This window comes from Anabrus simplex, chromosome 2, assembly GCF_040414725.1.
Source record: "Anabrus simplex isolate iqAnaSimp1 chromosome 2, ASM4041472v1, whole genome shotgun sequence".
NCBI classification, from domain to species: Eukaryota; Metazoa; Arthropoda; class Insecta; order Orthoptera; family Tettigoniidae; genus Anabrus; species Anabrus simplex.
In genome coordinates, this window is record NC_090266.1 from 527,005,166 (window position 1) to 527,028,471 (window position 23,306).

At 39.3% G+C, this 23,306-nt stretch overlaps 1 long non-coding RNA gene across 1 annotated transcript in view; it reads left to right on the plus strand.

Annotated features, from left to right (window-relative positions):
• LOC136862907 (uncharacterized) overlaps positions 1-22,972 on the plus strand; it is a 250,002-nt gene extending 227,030 nt beyond the window's left edge. Inside the window, exon 3 of the long non-coding RNA XR_010859094.2 lies at positions 22,922-22,972. This is a non-coding gene — a long non-coding RNA (uncharacterized lncRNA). The remainder of the gene's footprint in view (positions 1-22,921) is intronic.
• Positions 22,973-23,306: the final 334 nt, after the last annotated feature.

Genomic DNA, 23,306 nt, shown 5'->3' on the forward strand with positions numbered 1-23,306 from the left:
CTTGCGGTCAGTGGGACCTGAAAGTGTAATCATCGAATCACAACCAAACACTCGTCCTCCATATTCAATTGCAGCAATGTACCACCACTCTGGGTGTTGCAAGTTCCATTTTCTTCAGTGTATCATCTTTAAAGGAAGGAAGGAAGGATCTTTCTCTAAAACCATGTCTATTTCAGACGTAATCATTTATTTTCCCCACCAGTCACTTATTCTTATGGAATGGGGATACTTACACTAATTTGATAAAGAGTAACACATTATCGTGAAACTACAGCATCGTACAACTATATTTTGTTCAAATTATATAGCTCTATATTATTACTATGTGTAAACACATATATGATAGGTGAATTAAAATGCCCTCGCTCTCATTTGCCAGGTGTTTTTTTTCTATTCAGATGCCGAGATGTTAAACAACTGCTCAAAGGAGTGTTTATCAGCGACAAGGGATAGTGGACTTTCTCAGATGAGTGCATAATCGAACTTAGAATATTCCATGAAACACGATTATGGGTATATTAACGACTGACAAAGCACGAGAAAGCCAGAGCAGCCACCTATATTCTATCAGGAGGATGAGGAGTTGGCTTTGTGAAATGTGCAAGAAAATGCAGTAGAGCTGTAATAAACAAGGAAAGTCTGTCGTGAAATATTGAATTGCAAACTTGGCCCTTAAGTGACAACCAAATATGTAAGAATTTGAACTTCAATACTTAACACAAAGTATTATTATTATTATTATTATTATTATTATTATTATTATTATTATTATTATTATTATTATTATTATTTAGTAAGTCTCGTAAATATGGCCCCGTACGTGGATACCACGTATTTTATTATATGAGAAAGATTTTAAATTTCATTTTAAATAATCTTTAAACGTATGAGAATATATATTAAACCTCTTTAACCGGTTCCTCTACTTTCTTCTTATCCACATACATACTCTGTTAATCGAACCGTTTCACATTCATATAGTACGACATGAAACCTAACCCTAAAAAGAAAGTCAACATGACAGGTTAAGTACCCACATCTTGGACGTGAAAATGGTTACAACGACAGAAACACACGTCCACATGTTAGAAATGACATTTGCAGCACCTTAGTAGCTAAAAGTGTCATTTAATCTAAACCTAAACGTAATTTGTACCTCGTTGCGATCTTGTAGCCCCTGGTGTATCTCGCCTCCGCTCAGTGTTGCAAATAGCCCATTGAGATTGGACCGCAGGCACGACTCATCTTACTCCGCGGTCCTCTTTCCCCTCAACCTCCCATTCCACCCAAACGCGCACGACACAAAATTCAATTTACTTTCCAATATCACATCTCGTAACCTTTACCCACCCCTCTCGAAAGTACCCCCCACTACCTTCCCTCCCCACTTCCTTTCTCACATCTTGGCTGGAAGAGGCAAACGCGAGTAGACTTGGCTGTTAACCAACTGCCCACCACTTCCAATTAGGCACGAACTCTATCAAGGTTATCTTTAACTCAGTGGGTTGTACATTTATAATAATCGGCATAATGATAAGGAATCAGTACCCGCTGGCTTACAATAGAAGTTCAATGACTTCACCTAGGTCACGGGAACCATTTTGGTGATCAAAAGCATCCTCACTACACGATAGCCATCACAATTGGCTTTACGTCGCATCAACACAGATACGTTATATGGCGACGATGGGACAGGAAAGGGCTAGAAGTGGGAAGGAAGCGGCCGTGTCCTTAATTACGGTACAGCCCCAGCATTGATCTGGTGAGAAAATGGGAAACCATGGAAAACCACAGAAAACCATATTCAGGGCTGCCCACAGCTGGGATTTGAACTCACTACGCGATAACAATTCATTGTATCTGTCTTCCATAATTTACGGCTTTATTTTACACAGATTCAGCACGAGTACTACAGCTTGTACATAATCTCGCATGTCCGCGGGTGCTGAGATTTCGATTATAGCAACAATCCGTGGTTGCTGGAGAGAAATCTAGTATGTATTTAAAGAGAAACTCAGAGAAGGATACATTTCTGTGACCTTCTTCGTAGCTTAACGTTTCTCACACAGTAAATGGATTTTCTCCATCTTCAGTAATGCTGTAGTAGATATCCGAAAGATACATCCTCTTAACAGCGCTGGCACGCGCAGTGTATTTTCGGTGTTTTCCGCCTATTACTTTATGTACCACCGCTGAAACACCTCGGCTCACAGGAAAGCCGTGCATATACCATCGGTGGAACATACGAGATCTGTCTCTTTTTCTGGTCAAGGCTACTTGAATGACAGTCCAATTCTCTTCAGGAGCATTAATATATCCGGTAATCATTAATGCAGTTGGTAAGACTGGAGAGATTTGTACATTCGTCAATATTTCCCGCTCTGTAGAATGTACCAGGAGTTCTACGTCCCAGAGCACTGCCACAGGCGCGACCGGTAGTCATGCCCTACACAATGACTCATCCTGGAAGAATATGAAGGGAACTGAGTTTCCCCACTATATTTTGAGAACGCAGAGATACGAATCAGTCTGTAAGCGTGTAAAAGACGGCTTCTGAGAATGACATGCATTACATGGAGTCACACGTCTTCGCGAACATCTTAAATGCATAATTAATGTTTCAAATAGTTTGAGTTTTCTGGTATCTCAAATATAAGTTTTCCATCCTACAATTCTCGCAAATCAATCATAAATCTAAAACTTTGAGAACGTATACATTCTTAATTTATATTACAGCATGACTGGATTATCGCTCAAAGATTACATAACGAGACAAACTGAGTGATATAAGCTAATCTGTACAATGTGATATTATGAATATATTTTAACACAGAATTATATGGAGTTGCATATTACCATGAGTAACATGGACAGTTATTGAGGGGGTGTAGTTGCGAGCGAACATAACAAGTAAGACTTCCTTTATGTCGGCAATTTAAAAGCCACTTTACGTGAGTTTCTTACGTAAATTATAAACGCTGTTGACGTGTAGGAGGTTTCTAGAATCCGCGTCACATGTGATACAGGTACTTCAGAACATGCGAGTTGTAAAGGTAACATAATCATCCTTATTTGGTACTGTATTCTCGATTTCGCACATCCTGTCACATAAGACGTTGGACAACATATTATGTACACTACGCTGTCATTTTGATGAGATGTGCTCAAAACTACGTTGTCAAATAGATTTACATTGGTACTGAACATATAGTTCGGATAAAATAATCGGTTTTGGTTTGGCACCGCTGGTACCAATTTGGTTGAAGTCTGCTTCATACTTATGATCTTCCTGAAATATTTATACCTCGATGTTTAAGAAATCAAATCATACCCCAATGGCACTACCGTCCTGATGAGCCACGTCCGATGCTCAGCCCGATAGCCTATAGGTTAGAAGATGACGCGTCGTCAGCGTAACGAAATATCTCGGCCATTATTCTTGGCTTTCAAGTGGGGGCCGCCATCTTTCTGTCAGATTGCTCCTAAATTGATCTCACGTGGACTGAATGGACTTCGAACCAGACCTCAGATCCAGGTATAATTGCTAACCTGGTCAGGAATTGAATCCGGGGACTCTTTGTAAGAGACAGGTACACTAATCCTAGAACCGTGTCTTCAGTCCTTTGAAATAATTATCAGTATCATCACTACTAAACCTTCAAAAATGTCCATATTTCCCAGAATACTATTTTAAGAAATTGAGAATACATTGGCGAAGCAATCAGTAGACGTGAGGAACTGTTGTTTTCTCGCACATTACTTTTTTTTGGGCCAATCTGAAAAACCACGGTGGTAGGAAAGAAAATGTTTTGATTCCATTGTTTCTTTAAAGTTACTTAAGTACTGCTGTATGGTAGTGTTCATTACACAAATGCCGATTAAATGCGAACGTGACTTATGGAACTGGCGTGGTTCATACTAACATTTGTTAATGTGGTAACAGTGTAAAATTGATCAAAGTGCTTACCTGACCTCTACAGTCGTTTCTATCATTGCTATTACGATAACAGGAGGTGCATTTGTCCTTTCTACAACGCATAATTGCTCATTTTGAGCACATTTGACCCATCCAGATCCGTACTCACAGCACCGTTTGCCTAGGTAACATTACATTAATCCAGTAGCGTAGCCAGGATCAACCGATGGGGGAGGGGTTATAGTTACAGTATGATGATAAAACATGAATGTGCTTGTTCGTGTGTGGTACGCACATGCATAAGTGTTATACCAGACACAGATACAATTGAATTATGTTGATATTCAGATTGCAGTACGGATACACTACAAAAATCGTGCATTAAAATACAGAACAAGAAGAATATGATCAAGGTCAGCAGTTTTATAGCTAATTGTATGTTCAAATTACAATCTAAAATCCAACTTTCGAGACTTCTTAGAAAATAGATTCAAGATAACCGTTGGTTTTACAATTATGTCTCTGTGAATATTCAAAAGAGCCAACCAAGGGCGTCCACTTTCACTTCTTTATTGTCGGTTTCTGTTTATTCACTTTTGTAAAAATTCAATGAGGGGTTCTAACCCGTCGGAACCGCCGTCCCTTGGCTACGCCCCTGCATTAATCACCTTTCACCTGAACTCACACGAACTGACATTCTGATAGGTCACCCCGCCTGAAACAGTCTTCCTCTGACCCAGACCATCCTGAAGCTCAACCACGACCAAATACAGATGATATAGCTCGACTACATCGAAACGGTAGCATACATTAAAGTAATATCGTCTGTTTTATATGAAATATTATTATTAAATTATCAGATATTTCACGCGATAATATTAAAAGACGGAAGAATAGGAAAGGTAGACATTATTGCAGCAGATAGCATAGTGAAAACAGTTCATGTGCTGAACTCACCCCAGATATTCCGGATAAATCTTTTTTATTGTTATCAACGGATATAAGAAAGTGCTGGGAAGAAGAATGGTCTATGCAGTATCCCTTTCGTATTTCAAATGGTACTCGCACGTTGTGAATGGAAATAAAAGGGGCAATTCCCTCCTTTATTCATACTGAAGGTTATCATGCCTAAATAGACCTGACTAATTTATGAAGGACTATTGAACATGTAACTCGTCTAGCCATTTTTTTGTTCTGAGTGCCCCTTACGGGAGCAATATATAGCGGAGAGGAACATTCCTCTGCCTGTTTCCAGCCATTCGACCAGATCAGGAGTGGAATGAATGAAGCCCCCATCTAGCGGTGAGGAAAGGAACTGTGCCGACTACCGAAGCCTGCCGGACTCCTCTGGAGCAATGAATGGTGACTGACTGACAGGCTGATATTGGAGAGTGTCACTGAATGAATGATGACAGGGAAATCCGGAGTAACCGGAGAAAAATCTGTACCGCCTCCGCTTTGTCCAGGAAAAACTCACATGGAGTGACCGGGATTTGAACCACGGAACCCACTGGTGAGAGGCGCCTAAGCCACGAAGGCAGCGGAGAGGACCATTACATGTGCAATATTGGGAAAAAACACCCAGATCTCGGTCAGTGGAGAATGTGCTTAATCTTCTCACGGCTAAAGGAGCACAATGGCAGATTATTCAGTATAGTGGAAAAGCACTGAATAACGCAGCGTGCGGTAGTAAACAAACTACGTCTTACCCTGCTCTCGTTGTGTTTGACAACCTCACCCCCATCCTCACCTCCCCTCAGCTAGAAGGCAGAATGCTAGTGCTCGTAGCGGTGTAGCCAGAAATAGTATACTTTACTGATTAGGATTTACTGACAGTTTGTTCAGCTTACTCATTATTTCATAGTGAGTCAGTGGCTCTTAGTTCTGATGGCTGTTGTTTGCTCCACGTGTGCTACTGTTAACGTTAATTGTTTAAGGAATATTACTACACTTGCACTACTAAATCATTCTTCTAAGGAGTACGACATTGACATTTTAGATTGTACCCATGTAAGATAAGGGATATGGAAGCAATATCTTCAAGAAGTCAACGATCCCAATCTTAGTTGATGATGAATTTATTGTCAACACCCAGAGGCTGACAGTGATTGTGTACAGGAAGGAATTCTAATTGAGGTATATTGTAATGTACCCATCGGAAATAATAACGTCAGTGTAATTTAATGTATCAAACTTCCGACGAGAAGGAAGCAATCTATTCACGCACGACATCTTATCTCATACAGCTAATGCCAATGACGCTATACTACTGTAATTCCTGGGGATTTTAACTACATCCTTAAGCCTCAAGATCGAACAGGATCGTTCAATTTCTGTCCTGCTATGAACCCGCTAGTACAAGATATGCAATCATTTCCTCAAACGCCTCTGGAGTAAGAATTAGCTACAAGAAATCTTCCCTTTTGCCACTCAAGGCACGAAGTAATATGCACAACACAGTGGAGTTAAATGCGATACCAGTGGTTAGCCACTGAAAGATACTGGGCACTTACTTCAGTAAAAGCATCCAAGATAAAATCAAGGAGGCATACTTCAGGAAGTTACTCTTCGCACTTTCGAAATTATGGTACATAGCGCAAGTTATACCTGCCCCTAAAGTTGTATGGCAATGTATTGAAATTGCTATACGATAATTCCTTTGGAAAGGATACCACTGTATAATACACAGAGATCACCTGCGTCTACCGGAAAAGAGTGGAGGACTGTTATTGTCTGTACAACAACAAAAATGCATGGCTCTCTTTGTGAAGCATTTCCTAAAAGCAAAAAAAAAAAAAAAAACGTTAAAGGATATCCTTTGGACAGTTTCTTCATCAAGTTTTATGAATCACCTAGTGAGTTCCAATCTCAGCTGTCGGCAGCCCTGATTATAGTTTCCTGTGGTTTTACATGTTTTCCCATTTTCTCACCAGGCAAATGCTGTACTGTATTTAAGGCCACGGCCGCTTCTTTCCCACTTCTAGCCCTTTTCTATCCCATCGTCGCCACATGACGTATCTGTGTTGATGCGACGTACAGCCAATTGTAATGACTACCGTGTAGTGAGGATGCTTTCGATCACCAAAATGGTTCCCATAGAGGGCAAAATTTAATTCAAATACTCGAAGGTGAACAAATGGAAAAGTACTTATACAACGCTATTACAGCGGAAGCCCTTCACCCCACCACCCCCACCTTATTCAGATCGAACACCCTCTGAAGAACTGGAAACTAATCTGAAAAAGCGCGCACAATAAATGCATTACTTTAGAGTGGGAAGGTGCAATTTACAGTTGTGTAAATGAAAGAGGGGAAACTGGTGTTAAAATGGAAAGACAAGGACAAATTGCAGATGATACGTGTGTAGTGTGTAATCTTTACCCCGCCTAATTCTTTACTAGACCTTACCATATTCTACACCATCAGATATACAATATTTACGTCACTTTTCTCCATGAAGTGTTGATGTATTCATGGAAAATATACCATTGCAACTCAGATGTGATTAGAACACTGTTAGGCACTTCAACACTTTGTACCCGTCGTTAGAAATCATCGTGACTAAAGGAAATTGATAGGCCCCACGCGCTCATTCGCTTGATTTCGACGAAAGCAGTAAACGCACCTATCCATAAATAAACGAACATAAGTTTACAACAGCTATGGATGTATTTCATTGATCAGTATACAGGGCGAAGTGTTTACACGAAGTAGGATGCGATCAGTTGTGGAGACCAAATTGAATGAAAGCCAGCGTGGTTTCAGATCACAAAGTAACTCTAAGGACCAGAATTTCAGTACTTATCAAAAATGCTACTAGAGGAAGATACAGTTATGCTAATGTTACATAGGTCTAGGTACGGCATATGACAGAGTACTAAGGGAAAAGATATCAGCCATACTGAGAAATTTTGGGATTCAGGGTGAGTTCTTACAGGCATTCAAGGACAGTTTTGTTGACAATCGGGCTGCAGTGAGATCTGGAGTTCTTGATTCAAAGTAATTACAGGGGCCAGAACTGGCTATAATCTTTCTTTTTTGGTGTTCATTATTCATGTGAACCTCTCACGGAATGGCATCTACAGGCAAGGAGGGAATAACTTTTGGTAGAAATCTAGTAAGGCAATTTTGTCCTATGCCGACGACTTGGTCTTAATGTCAGACTGTGCTGAATGACTGCAATCTAATATCTCGGAGTTTGAAAGGACGTGTAGCGGTTGTGGTATGAAAATTAACATTTCCAAGACGAAGGTGATGTCAGTAGGTAAGAAACTTAATAGGCTTGAGTAGCAGTTAGAAAATACAAAACTGGAACTGCTCGATTATTTCCAGTATTTAGGATTTGTATTCTTTCATGATGGTAACACATTAACAAGGGACACCCTCGACTGCGAGCGATCGGAAACTCACAAAGACGTGCTTAGAATATAGATCATTAATCACAATAACGGTGTCATGAGTCATTCCCATGTAACATAGTACATTCTATCTGAAGATATATCTTATTAATCATCTATTCAAGTCCTAAGAGGGAACTTAGGTAACTCAAGGGAACATAATATTAACATAAAATCAGGAAGAACACGCATAATTCAATATTCTGAGTACTGTATATCGTTACATTGTCCATCGGCATTGTCACAAACCGTCTACTTAAAGTAACTACGATACGTAAAATACATTTGTTTTACTCATCTGTTGATACCACTATTAGTCTTCGAAGTGAAGATGTAGGATTTCAATGAATTTGTTAAAGAAAAGTGGAGGAGATCAATATTCGCATCCTACTAAAAATACTTTTTTAAGTTCAATATCACTTTCACATTGAAGCAGTTCACTAGAGAAAGGTACACTAATTACATGTCATGAGCATGTCAATATTGCAGTTTCAGCGTTTACTTTGGTGCATGAAATTAATTGTTTACCACAGAATGAATTCTAATCGTGAAATGCCAATCATGTAACATTTACTTGTGGTTTTTCACATTTTATTTTCAAAAAATCATTGGCCCTTCTCATATATAACTGATATTTCCGAAAGAAATGCACATGAAGGGGTCGGAAATACTTTCTACTTTTCAATGGCAATATCTTAAGTATAACATCTTTGCTTGCAAAGCATGCATCTACAGTGATACGATATATGCGACCCGAGCAGGAATCACACGGAAATGAACAATTTTTACTTACATATTCATCAACGACTGATTTTTTTAACTTTCTCGTGCTCTTTCGTCATTTTTCCAGTTTTTCTTGTCTCCAAATGAATGTTTCGTGGACATATTGCTTGGAGTTTGTTTGAAACATTTATGCCGAAAGTACTTTCTGTCTCCTGGAAACACACATACGGTCTGTTAGCTAATCTGCCACATCAATTTTATATAGCTCTGTATAGAGCTGTGCACTGACTGGACCACACAATCTGTAGTTTCCTCTCCTGTGTGAGGAAGAGCTGACATCGAACACATTTTACTGAAATTGTCCAACCTCCCTGTTTTATAACTTTCTCACTTCCTCCACGAACTCTTGTGCCTTCCAACGTACACTATATTATTACCTGCTTATATGCCCTTACGTGTGACAAATATAGTAATATGTCTGAATGAAATGCAATACAAAACCTTATGATTGTCGATAAAAGTAATCGAAGATATGAAATTGCCCTTCCGCTGTGGTAATACACTTACAAGGGACACCCTTGCCCACATTTGCAGATGCCAAGAGCGAATTTTAGATCCTTACAATATTGATTTTTCAAATTGCATGATCGTTTATAATTTTTAATTTTGACAGCCTGTTTCCTTAGACGTGAACTTCTTTTCGGTGATTGCTAGTGACATAATTTAAAATTAACATGCAATCTGATGTAATGTACTTCTAGTTCATTATTATTGTGCTACAGGAGTTGAAGCCGCAATCGCAATAGCCTTCATAAATGTTCTCCAGTATAGAGTCATGTGAAATGAATGGAGGATCATAGGTTACCTAGGAAAGAATGGAATTGACCATGGAGGGTAAGAAAAACAGTGGGTGATAAAGGCAATGATGGTTTGACTCGGATTTTAATGGTTTAATGATATGAGCTGTGGAACTAAACTAGGCCATTGAGGTAGTTGAAACAGAGAATAGTGGAGGCATTTAGTTAAATCAGAAGCTCGTAGACTGAACGCTGAAAGGCATAACAATCTCTAATATTCCTTGACTCTCGTATATCTCAGCGGTTTATTCTAGGCACTTTGTTGACTATCGGCGGTGTACGAAAGAGGATGTATTAATTGAAATAACAAGACTCAAATTTTTTACTAATTCAAATTTAATAACATTAAAAAGTGGTAAAGGGAATCCATAGAAAGTTGATGACTTTAAAATTACATGAACAAAATAGCCAAAGTAAAGTTTTCAATCCCAAAAATGAACAACAGGTATATATTCTTAATCCTAAGTTCCACATTACCTTTGAAGTATTATGAACCCGAACGAGGAAAGAAACTGAAAAATTTGAATCTGGTTTCAAGTGTGACCATACGTCAAATTAGCTTTAATCTTGAATGTTTAATCTTTCATGCCTGAGCGTACTCGACCTGAGTTAGTAAGATATAATTTTCTTTTACGAAGGAGTTATTCACCAATTGGATATCAACGTAGAACACCGTACGCACATTTAAATTTTCAGCTTGGGCAGTCGTAGACTATCACCAAAAATGTAATGGATTCAAACGTACTCATTAACCATACATGGCACACAAGGTTCAGTTTTAAAAAAACAGAGAATCTTGCATCGTTTGAGGAAAATTTACATCGTAATGACATTAACTGAAGGTGCTTAAATAAGCATATGAACTCAGCATGTTCAGGTGAACTAGCAACGATTATGAAACACACTAAGCAACTCTCAAATGAAGTTTAATTAACTCAACTTAATAATTGACTTATTAATTAACTTTCAGGTTAATTTAAAACAGTTCAGCCCAACCAATGCATACTGTTTTAAGAATCAAAGGTAACAGTTAACCCACGAAGTAGTTGGTGGGCTGTTAATAAATATGGGTAGCGCTCTCACTTATCGGGTCTATAAAAGAACTATTCCATACTCATTTTTATCACTTTTAATGTTCCATAAAACAAAGGAAACACAACTTAAAAATAATTCCTATCATATGTGGACTCCTAATGAAGGCAACCGCTTAATTAAGAGTGAGTTCAACTTGCACTCAAAAACACAAGACGTGCTAAACAACAGAAACTTACACAACACTATACAACAATGCCAAATAAAACACACGATAGTCAAACCTTTAGCGATCTGTACACACGCAGATGCATGGTCAGAACCAAGTACTGTTGAATAAGGTGTCATATGGCGGAGCGTTTTTACGTTTCACTGGAATACACATTCCGACTAGTGTTGTGTAACGTCACCATACATGGCATAGACTCCTTCGTTGGTCCTGAGGCACCACTCTCCTTCATGGTGAACCGCGCTGGAGATATTTCTCTTCCACACCCGTAGAAGTTCTTGTCGCGCTCGTTTAGGTGCACGTCTCGCCCGCATACAGCACAAAAAATCACAATATTAAAAATATAAAATACACACACCCACCAGGAAAATCTTAACAAATAATCTTATCGTTTTAAAAATCCTTGAAATATCACTAAGCCAACGGCCGTAGCCGTGTTGAAACACCGGATCCCGTGAGATCTCCGAAGTTAAGCAACATTTGGCGTGGTCAGGAGTTGGATGGGTTGCCACGTGCTGTTGGTGGTAAGGGAATGGAGGAGCGGAAAGGAACTGGCCACCCTACCGCACGTAAACTCCGGCTCAGGAACACCTCTGCGGAGTTTCGGACCTGCCTTCGGGCAGAATAACCCTTACCTTACCTTAACTAAATATCACTAAGCCGTCTCAGCCTTGTATGCCCAGCTGTTAACAACATCCCACAGTGAGTGGTTATATTTCCTACACTACGGATGTTCATTAGTTAGGACTGAAACAACGTGCACTCAAGCACATCGTAATAAAATCCAACTTCAAAAGGAAACTATTCGATGTAGCAAAATGTAAAAAGCCCCAGCATTCCTTGAAGTCTATCATCATTTCTCACACAGATACTTCACCAGGATATTACATTTTTAAAAAGAAACAATAACTCAACATGAAATCCACAACCTGTTTCCAGTTTCAACCACGCCAGGAATGGAATGGATGGTGAGGATAGGATCTCTGCAGGCTGCCGAAGCCTGTTGCACTCCCTCGCGGCAATAATTAATCACTGACAGGTGAAATACAATGATGCTGGTGAGTGTTGCTGGAATGAAAGACGACAGGGAAAACCGGAGTACCGGAAGGAAACCTGTCCTGCCTCCTCTTTGTCCAACACAAATCTCACATGGAGTGACCGGGATTTGAACCACGGAACCCAGTGGTTTTGGGCCGGCGAGCTGTCGCCTGAGCCACGGAGGCTTCTAATAATTCGATACGATGTTAAAAAAGAAAGCAATAACTTAATACAATATTCTAAAGAAAATCTTTCCGTTATAAATTCTTGAATTCGAATATCATCCAGACCCAAATTATGCATAACCCACTCTAAGATTTACTTGGACACAATGGGAACAATTTCCACCACGAAATTTCTCTATTACACGGTCTCAAAAAAAATCGAAACTGTGGGATCAATAATCCTCAGGGGCCTTCACAGCATCACCCTGCATAAGATTTCATCTGCATATAATATACAGCCGTGTCCCAGGGGCTTATAAGCTTCACCCTGTTCAATCCTTGTGCACAACACATATCTCATCGAGCTCATCGTCTACACCATAGACCATATTCATTCAATGGAAGAACGCAAACTGCCTGACGGAACATCCTACAATCCAGAAATAGTGTAGTTCAGTCCAATACTGATGAATATAAACTCTAATACAATCACGCCTAGACTGGGGCCTCAACTTTATTCTGAATCAGGTCAAATACACCCCTTGCACTGCTAAAATCCCTGAATCTGTTATTACACCAAAACTACCATAAGTTATAGACTATTCATTTTTACAGGGGACAAATTATTATGGATGTTAAAAAATTTGAACTATCATTGACAGAGCACTATGGACAAAATATCACTTCTTGGACATAGATAAGTTCCGAGATTTACTACTACTGTTCTTGAATTCCCAAATGTGTTTTATTTACAACACAAATAAATACTGAATTACCTAAGAGTGGTGTCAAAATCGATGAAAATGAACATTAACACTGTAACTGCTGTTTCAGACACTTATCTGGCCAAACTCACACATGCTATGACCAGGAGTATCATTATTGATGCACACAACTTCGACGCAGAAACAAAATGTTCTTGGTAATATTTACAAAAAATTATATATATTACACAACATCGAAGTACCACACGACACTTCATTCAATTTTTTGCCTTAAATAACGTCTTTCCGTATCATCATACGAGCTCCAAACCTCGCTGTTCAAATACATGCAATTTACCGTTCTGGTGGATCGATACTGGTGGCTAAGGGATGATTTCAAACAGATAAATTCAACCGCATAAATTTGACAGTTTTAACTCACTTTCACGCGGCTGAGACGGCTTGCACCTGGTTCCCGCTGGCTAAAACAGGATATTTCGTCATAGGGTAACTTTCCACATAGATCCTGCTCTATGTCCGCTATCTTAGGTCTGAATGAAAATATAACTGAATCTTTTCTTGTTCATCGATGAAAAATGTTAAGAGTCCATTACTGCGCACTTCTGAAAATTTTTACAATTATTTCCGACTTTCGATGCGAATTATTACAAAGTTCTTTCTTGCTCATCAAGTAGTAGGTTAGAGTCCCACCTCTCAAAATGGTGAAATTTTGACTAGTGTTGACTTGAACTCTCACACAGACTAACGCTGGAGCTTTTTCCACCACTCGCAGTTAATGATGAAGCATCCCCTTTTTTTCAGCTCCTTTATAGTCAAACCTAAGAGGGCTCGAAAACTCTGGCTTCTTTCCGCTGACACTTGCCTCTGGCAAACTGGTTTTCTTTTTTTCAACCATAAGGTTTCACAACATTGCCTGATATGCTAATGAATCCTAAAGAATATACCATTACAGAGATCACTATATTAGGCGTATTTCGTAAAGCACTTACGACTCTTCAGCAGCGTCACTAAAATTCTGGGTTTGAAACCTGGACAAGCGTACGCCTCCACATCTACTTCATTCAGACATGTGAGATTTCATTTCATGATAGAAATTTTTTATATCATCTTAATATAAAGGCTTCCTAGTTGTGACTCTAAATAGACTAGAATTACTTCATTCTCCTTAAAATAGTTCCCGTCCTGAGTAAATCACGAAGTAGCTATAGTTCTCATTGGTCGCTCCTAACATGGAAAGTTATGTCTAATGTAATGCAAATTATGCATTGTCTCTCACACAGAGCAATAGACAAATGAATATCGGAAAGTATTGATCGCTAGCTGCTCTAGCAAGGAGAATCACGCATGGAGAAAGATATAAGTTTTCATAGAAATGTATGATGTGGCGCACTGTCTATAAAGACGTTAGGAAATGGGTTCAGTAGGTCGTACCTTGTATTCGTATGCAATAAACGATAATAAATACCGACTTTTCTATATGTTGTTCTACTAGCGTGTTTGATTTACTTGGACATTCATCGCGGGCCCAATAGAGAATCAGGGTAATTTCATTTCAGGTTTATGTATTTGGACTGATAGGAATTCATAAAACTACTGAAGGCTGAATTTTAATACCACAAAAGCTGTGATAACAGCTGGTAAGGTAGTTATACTGTAATTAACTACCGATATTTATTGTCTGCGATAGGGAAGGCATACTGTCAAATTACATGTCTCTATTCCTTGCCTTCAATATTTTCACTTCATAACTCATTTACATCATCGTCAGCCTCTCAAAATTCATTAGTTATCATCCCAGTCAATCAATATGAAACTTTAAAACAACAGAGTCACGTCCTTGTGGTAAACAATTTACATAAAATTGTAAATTCTGTATGTAAAATTGTAAATTCAAGTATGTTTTGAGCATGAAATCCTTAAATTTTACCAACAATGAATTAATTTAACGAGGAATAAGGTAAGAAACTATTCTTCTAATAATGTACATTATTAGTGATTTGGATAAAAATTACTGGGACGTGAACACATCAGACATTCTGAGCAGTGGTTCTTCTGGCTTTCTGGCGGTTAGGACTAACTAATCCATCCGTGGACCCTGAAACATTACAGGAGAAAGTTTCAGTGTCTACTCATAATATTTCAAGCAAGCCTCGGGCCTATGCCAGTGATTGAGTCCCACTTCCATTTGCTAGGCCAGGGACTTTTTGGAAACAACTTAGCGAACAAATTAAAATACAGTGGGACGTTGTCAATGCTAAAGGGGCATAGATAGCCTACCCTCGAGATCTGAATTGTATTGCATTTATACATCTTCCTTGGGGAATGTTTAGTCAATTACGACACTTCGGGCTGCAATACTGGCTGCTGACAGGAATTCTCACGGAAAATAGGTTGATGGCATCGATAGGATATTTGAATTCGCGGTGAAACGTGAAACGTCAAAAAATAATTGACAATAACCACAAGAAATATTACCCCTAAATGTACTTTCACTTGAATTGCGCAGTTTCCAATTAAAAAAGTAAATTCGTTCAAAAGTGTTAATTGATTAAAAGAATGCCACCATAACACCAATGACAAATGAAAAATGTAGAACATCAGACGTGAAATTGGGTAATTACTTGTTGATTGCCCAACCACTCCTGTATCAAATTGCAGTTTTACCATTCTACAATTCTTCACAGTCTGCGGTAATTTAGTTGGTTGAGGAACGGAATCAAGCATAATTTCAAATTTTAACTGTCCTTTTTCAACATAAATTACGGTTTCATAAGTCATTCTTCAGAGAATGTGGTGTGTTTGGATCTTGGGTGTCCAGGATACTTTGATATACTGCCCCAGTTCGCACGTTCTTCAGCGAACTCTTCTCTCCTAAATTAATTGTTAAAACTGGTATATCGAGCTCGATAGCTGCAGTCGCTTAAGTGCGGCCAGTATCCAGTATTCGGGAGATAGTAGGGTCGAACCCCACTGTCGGCCGCCCTGAAAATGGTTTTCCGTGGTTTCCGATTTTCACAGCAGGCAAATGCTGGGGCTGTACCTTAATTAAGGCTACGGCCGCTTCCTTCCCACTCCTAGCCCTTTCCTCTCCCATCGTCTCCATAAGACCTATCTGTGTCGGTGCGACGTAAAGCAACTAGCAAAAAAAAAAAAAAAAAAAAAACACTGGCATGTGTAAGAATGTATGCGTAGCTTGGCATCCCTGCGCCATCCTGACCTAAGTACTTAAAATTTCATATGTCTATACTGTCTCCACTTATTGTTGAGTTTCTCCGCACAGTCAGTAATTTAATCCAGTACCTCTTCATTTGTTAACCAATTTATTCCTTTTACTGTCCACAGATCCATAACAACATACTTCAGATTACAATAAATACTGCTTCCTTCCGAATTGGTTGTCATTCATGTTTCCACTTCTGCAAACTCCATGATCCAAAGAGTTCCAGAATGTGAAATTCGAGTATGTATAACTATGTTTGTGCTTAGCAAAATTTCTCCTGTGCAGAAAGGCTTACCTTAGTCTGGTGCTTTCTATGCCTTATGCTACTCTTACTTTCGTCTGTGAGCCATGTGGCCTTGCCGCGGTGGGAAGGCTTGCACGTCACAATGAAACAGGTAGCTGAGCCGTAGGTGCAACAATATACAATTTACAATTTGCTTTACATCCCACCGACAAAAATAGGTCTTATGGAAGCGATGGGATAGGGCTAGAGTGAGAAGCCACCGTGGCCTTAATTAAGACACAGCCCCAGCATTTGACTGCGCGGAAATGGGAAACAACGGAAACCCATCTTCAGGTCTGACAACAGTGGGGGGTTCGAACCCACTATCTCCCGAATGCAAGCTCATAGCTACGTGATGTAAATCGCGCAACAACTTGGTTATCTCTCGAGAAACCAGACTAACGAATGGCTCATCAAAAAGGGGGGTATCAGCCTTTCGAAAAGGGGGTATCAGACAGGGTGATTGATTAATATGGTATAATATTTATCCTGGTTTAGCTTTGTTGGTATTGCTAAATGGCTGAAGGCAACGGGACACTAGAGCCGTAACTAACTCCGGAGGACATGCAGCTCTTTCTGTGTGAATGTGTACTTATGATGGCTTAATCCAAGGTAAAATATTCCGGAAGTAAAATAGTCCCCAATTCAGATCTCCGGGAGGGAGTTACACGAGAGGGAGCAATCATCAGGAAGATGAATACTGACATTCTGCAAGTCGGAGAGTGGAATGTTAGATGTTTGAATCACTGTGTTAGGTTAGAGAATCTAAAAGGGGAAATTAATGGACTAAAGTTAGATGTAATTGGTATAAGCAAAATACGTTGGCAAAAATAGCAAGATTTTTCGTCAAGCGACTACAGAATTATAACATAAAATCGAATGGGAGAATTTAGTACTTGGTTTAATAATTAATAAGAAAATAGAGCAATGGGTAAGCTGCTACTAGCAGCATAAAGAAGGGATTATTGCTGTCAAGATTTACACCAAGCCAGTGCCCACCGCAATAGTGGAGGTCTATATACGTGCTAGTTCAGCGGGTGATGAAGAAATTGTAATAATATATGAAGAGATAGAGGATTTAATAAAATGTGTTAAAGGAGATGAAAGTCTAACGTGTTGGAAGACAGGAATTCAATAGTAGGCCAATTAAGGGAAGGTAATGTAGTAGGAGAGTCCTTGGTAATACTTGGTTCAAACGCCACAAACGATGGCTCTATTCGTGGGCAAGACCTGGAGGCACTGGAAGGTATCAAACAGATATCATTATGATTACTCAGAGATTCCGAAACCAGATGTTCGAATGCAAGACCTTCCCAGGAGCAGACATGGTCTCTGAGCACGACGTGGTGGTCAAATGCCATCTGAAGGTGAACAAATTGAAGAAAGAAAGGAATGCAAGGAGATGGGATCTAGAGAGTTTGAAGGAACAGACAATCGGGGATTATTTGAAGGAACATGTTACACAAGGATTAAATGCAAAGGCGGAAGGAAACACAATAGGTGATGAGTGAATAATCATGAAGAATGAGACCGGTAACGCTGCTGAAGAAAAGTAAGGAAGAAAGACGAAATCAAGTAATAATCAGTGCTTGACGCAGGAAATACTAGACATGATTGACGACTAGCGGAAGTACAAGCATACAAAATTGAGGAGGACGGAGAAGAGTACAAGAGTTTCGCGAATGAAATAGACATAAAGTGTAGGACAGCTAAGGAAGAATGGCTGATAGAGAAGTACAAAGATGTTGAAGATTGTATGGTTGTAGGAAAGGTAGGTGCTGCATGTAGGAACAACAAGGAAACCTGCGGTGAAAGGAAAGCTAGGTGTGTAAATATTAATAGCTCAAATGGAAAATCACTTATATGGAAAGGAGACAAACAGGAAATTGGCAGAAACATATTCAACAATTATGTCAATTAAAAAATAGGTGATAAGTCTCTGGAAATAAAAGAGCCTGTTGATGCTGATGAAACGTGAGACCAAATTTTGAGGTCAGAATAAGAAAGACCTATGAAAGGCTTGGGTAGGAAGCTGGAATTGATGACATACCCTCAGAATTACTGAGATTCTTAGGAAAAATTTGCGTGATGGGGGTATTCGATTTAGTGTGTAAAATGTACTCGTACGATGCAGGAGAAATGCCATTTGATTCTAAAGAGAATGTTGTTACACCTATTCCCAAGAAAATTCATTATTTACAGTGTGTACAAAAATCAGACTGCATTGACAAGAATCAAGGGCTATTAAAAAGAGACAGGAATCCATAAAGGAGTTGCGCAAGGCTTCAACTTTCCTATCCTTTTCACTACTTATGTAGAACAGAGGTGAAGGAAATCGAAGTGGTATTGACAAAGTGAATCACAATCCAAGGTGAGGAATAATATCTCTGAGATTTGCCGACGATATTGTTATTTTATCTGAGTCTGCAGAAGATGTGTAGAAATTGGTGAATGGTATGGCCACGGCCTTGGAGAAGTAAAAGGAAGGAAAAAAGTAAATATAAAGAAATGGAGTGCTTTCGAACAAAGTCAGGTGATGCTGGAAATGTTAAGTTAGGAAAGGAAGTCTTATAAGAAAGTAGATTTGAGCAGAAGATTAATTAGCGATGGCAGAAGTAAAGAGGACATAAAATGCAAACTAACACTGAAATGAAGTTATGTTGTTGAAATGTCATGTTATGTGTGACCTTATTGGTCTGTGTGGGTGTTTCGATACCTGGTCATGCGGTTTCATATGCCATTCTCCCCTGACGCTTTGTGGGTTCAGTTTTTCTATTATGTTTTGCTTTGGATCACTCATTGTAGACTGCGAGGTTTTCTTAGTGAAGTATTCATTGTTTTCCTCTTATTGACTTGAGTAGAGTATGTGATGTGTAGATACAGACTTCGTGCCTTCATATTACTATTCATCTTGTTGTGACGAGCTGGATATTTAACGAGGGTTTTTTGTTTTAGTGTAAACTTATACAAAATATCTTTCGAAGTTGAAGAGTTTGATGGTTGAAAAAATCTGGACTCATTTCTTATCTATCTCGAGTGACTGATTCTTCAGACAGTGCTCATGAGCCAAAACTAAGAACGTTTGAATATAATACTGTAGTGGACTATACCCGTGGTATTATTATTGTTTCCAACATGCTGTGTAAATGGTTTGTATTTATGTATGTATGTATGTATGTATGTATGTATGTACGTACGTACGTATGTATATCGCATTGCCAGCACGTTTAGTGGCAGATAATGTGTAACACAACGTACCTAAAATAGGCAAGAAGCCAGCAGCAGTAATCTATCTTTTCCTGGCTCCTTTTATGATTAAATTGCCAACCCCGGAGAGGAGTCTGGAAGGTACTGCAATACTTCATAAAGGAAGTATAAATATTAAATTAATCGAAAGTCATTCAAGTGGAAGAATTATCTATCTCAACAGATCAAAATATCATATACGTGAAAAATACTTTCACTCTGGGACATACTGACTTCATTAAAGAGAGGAATTCATTACTATACTGTTACTTCACTACTTGCGTTACAACTTAAGCATACTAGTTACTGGAGGTGATTTCGGTTGTGTACTGACTTCGAAAGATCAAAAAGGACACTTCAGTTCGTTCCCAGTGTATGAACAAATTTATATGAATCTACAACTGTGTGATGTGTAGGAAATCGAACATGGCCAGATAGTTATGTACACCTACTTCGAAGGAACAGCAGCATCTCGTCTTGATATATTTTATGTAAATAAAGAATTAATTTCCAGTGTCCGTGACATAACTGTTAACATAGTACCATTTAGCTACCATCATGCTGTGGTTATGAAAATGGGTAATGATACTCCCATACCGAGGGTGGGGATGGCATGTGCAAATTAAACAAATCCCTGTTAAAGAATGGTAACATAAAAGAGGAATTTATTCAGCAGTGGATAGATATGCATAACAGATTACCAAGGCAGAGGCCACTCTCCATCACAACAACCTGTTTTTAAGTGACACGGGGCAGAAACCCCTAACAGTAGAAGTAAAACTCTATATTCATTCTATGTATTAGTAAGTTACCTTATAGTTCGACAGGAAACGGGTTTTGATACCTCCAACACTCTAGCAGCTCTTGAAAGAAGAATATAAATCCAGTGCAAAATTCTTCAAGGTTCTCTTGTGCGGTCTTGCTCTATGTCCTTTCTGGCAGAAGAAAAATCAAAATTATGCCGTACAACGGCAGAAGAAGAAGTACGGCATATAAGACGATGCACGCAGCCAGTAGTAGGCCCTCACCGGACCCCGACAGTCTGATACACATTTCCTACGAGAAGAACGGGCCTATCATCAAAATTGCCTTTGTGGAGATAATGAACATACTTTTCAAGGAAATTGTCATATTGATTGGGGTTCAATTAATGGCGTGAGGATTTTCAAATACAAGGTCAAAACACCTAAAACATTATGACACTTCCGTACAGTAACATTACTTAATACCGATGATAAGATATTTATGAACATTCTTGCAAGTCGGAAAAAGCCCTACATAGAAAGTCATCCAACAAGGTCACACTGTGGCACTCTAAGCAGAAAAATAACACAATCTCCAAGCTATAAGGAACCGGTGCTTTTCTACGAAGCGAATGCCAGGTGAAATTAAAGTCTGGATTTTCAAAAGGTGTTCGATAGAGTCCATGATGGATATTTTCTGGCAGTAATGTGGCATATGGGATTTCAGATTATTTCTGTATCATCATAATAATAATGGCGTATGGCCTCCGGAGAGGCCTGGTGCAGGTCTTTTTCCAGTAGACGGCCTATTAGGTGACCTGCATGTCTGTGAAGATGAGAGCCATACCTAGGAAGATTTCTAATGTTGAATACGCCACATACACCAAGCCCCCGAGCCACTGGAATTAACCAATTAAAGTTAAAATCCCCGACCCGGCCGGGAATCGAACCCGGTACCCTCTGAACCGAAGGTCAGTACGATTAGTAAAAGGGCATAGTTTTTGCCCTTGGACTCTCCACTCTTCGCCCCCCAGAAAATAAAAGTGTTCACGGCTCACGGCTATCTGCGGCCTGGTCATTCCAGCTCCATACTTCCCTCCAGTACCCGCCCTATTTACAGTATCATTTTCAGCCATTTATATAACTTATTTAAATCAGATGGGTAATCTGGGTGGGCATGGAGGAATATTTTTATCGCTTTTATGGTTATAACCTGACGGGACTTGGGTTGGTGGCTGGGAAGAAGAAAACGAAGAAGAAGAAGAAGAAAGGAATATAAATGACTCTCCATTCATATTTCTCATCTCCGAGAGCTTACCGCGTCGTCTTCTTATTATCCACAACTATTCACCACCACAAAAATAAACTAAATCAAATAAATAAAGTTAAAAAATACTCGCCAATCTTTCATACTTCCCACTTCCAATCACTTACCCCATATTCTTATCACCGAGCTCGATAACTGCAGTCGCTTAAGTGCAGCCAGTATCCAGTAATCGGGAGATAGTGGGTTCGAGCCCCACTGTCGGCAGGCCTGAAGATGGTTTTCCGTGGTTGTCCATTTTCACACCAGGCAAATGCCGGGGCTGTGCCTTAATTATGGCCATGGCCGCTTCCTTCCAATTCCCAGGCCTTTCCTATCCCATCATCGCCATAAAACCTATCTGTGTCGGTGCGACGTAAAGCAAATAGCAAAAGAATAGCATATTCTTACCATCACCACACTATTTAGTACCACCACCACCTCCACAACAACAACAGTCAATGACAAAATATGTCTTTAAAGAAATTAAATAAATTACCCTATTTAATTAACCTGATAACATTACACAAATAATTAACCAAAAGGTCCATTACCCCTTCCCATTTCATCACTGTCCATAACCTTTACACACGTTCCTAATCCTTCACTTATCCCCAACCTGGGCGGAGGGAGGACATTGCCTTCTGGGTGGCCCACCCTTCCCCTTTATGGAAGGGAATGAAAACATTTACATGATGATGAACAGATTGCATGGAAATGTGTACAAAACGAAACTTAAATGCTTACTACGAAGTCACTAGTCATAAATAAGCAGCAAAAACAGCCATGATAATGGAACAGTTCTTTAGTTTATGAAATTATCCCACCTGTTTTGATCTATTTAATTTCATTGGTATTCAGTATTTCACTTCTCTTCTTTAGAACAATATAATCAATCTTGATAAAAGTATTATTCGCGGTAGTCATTTACGTAAAATATTGCTTCATGATGCGGCTGACCACAATCTGGCAATATATGATTGCCAAGATTACTACTTTGTGATATATTTTATAACAACTAATTAACATTTTTTACTCATTACAGGTTTGCTGAACAGTTGCTGCACCAGGAACGATAATGAGAAGTACTAGAAATATTATGTGGAGCAGTGACAGGAAGTGGTAAGTAGGCCGACGAATTTTAATGATCTGCTTCATGAATAATTTCATCAAATGAATTCTGGACGTGCTTGTAGTGTGTGTTGTTTTACGATTATTTCCCTTAACCCAGGTCATACTAGTAAATCAACACCTCACAAGCTAATTCCCTGAATCCTTGTTCCTGTTCCTTTAACAGCCGTTGTGCCTATAGATAAAGATCGGGACATACATTAACGCACCCTGTTAGAACGGTAGCATGAAGGTTCCTTCTCCTAGAACACCACACTTGCCCACAACTCGCCCGTATTACTCTCGTGTGCCTACTGTCG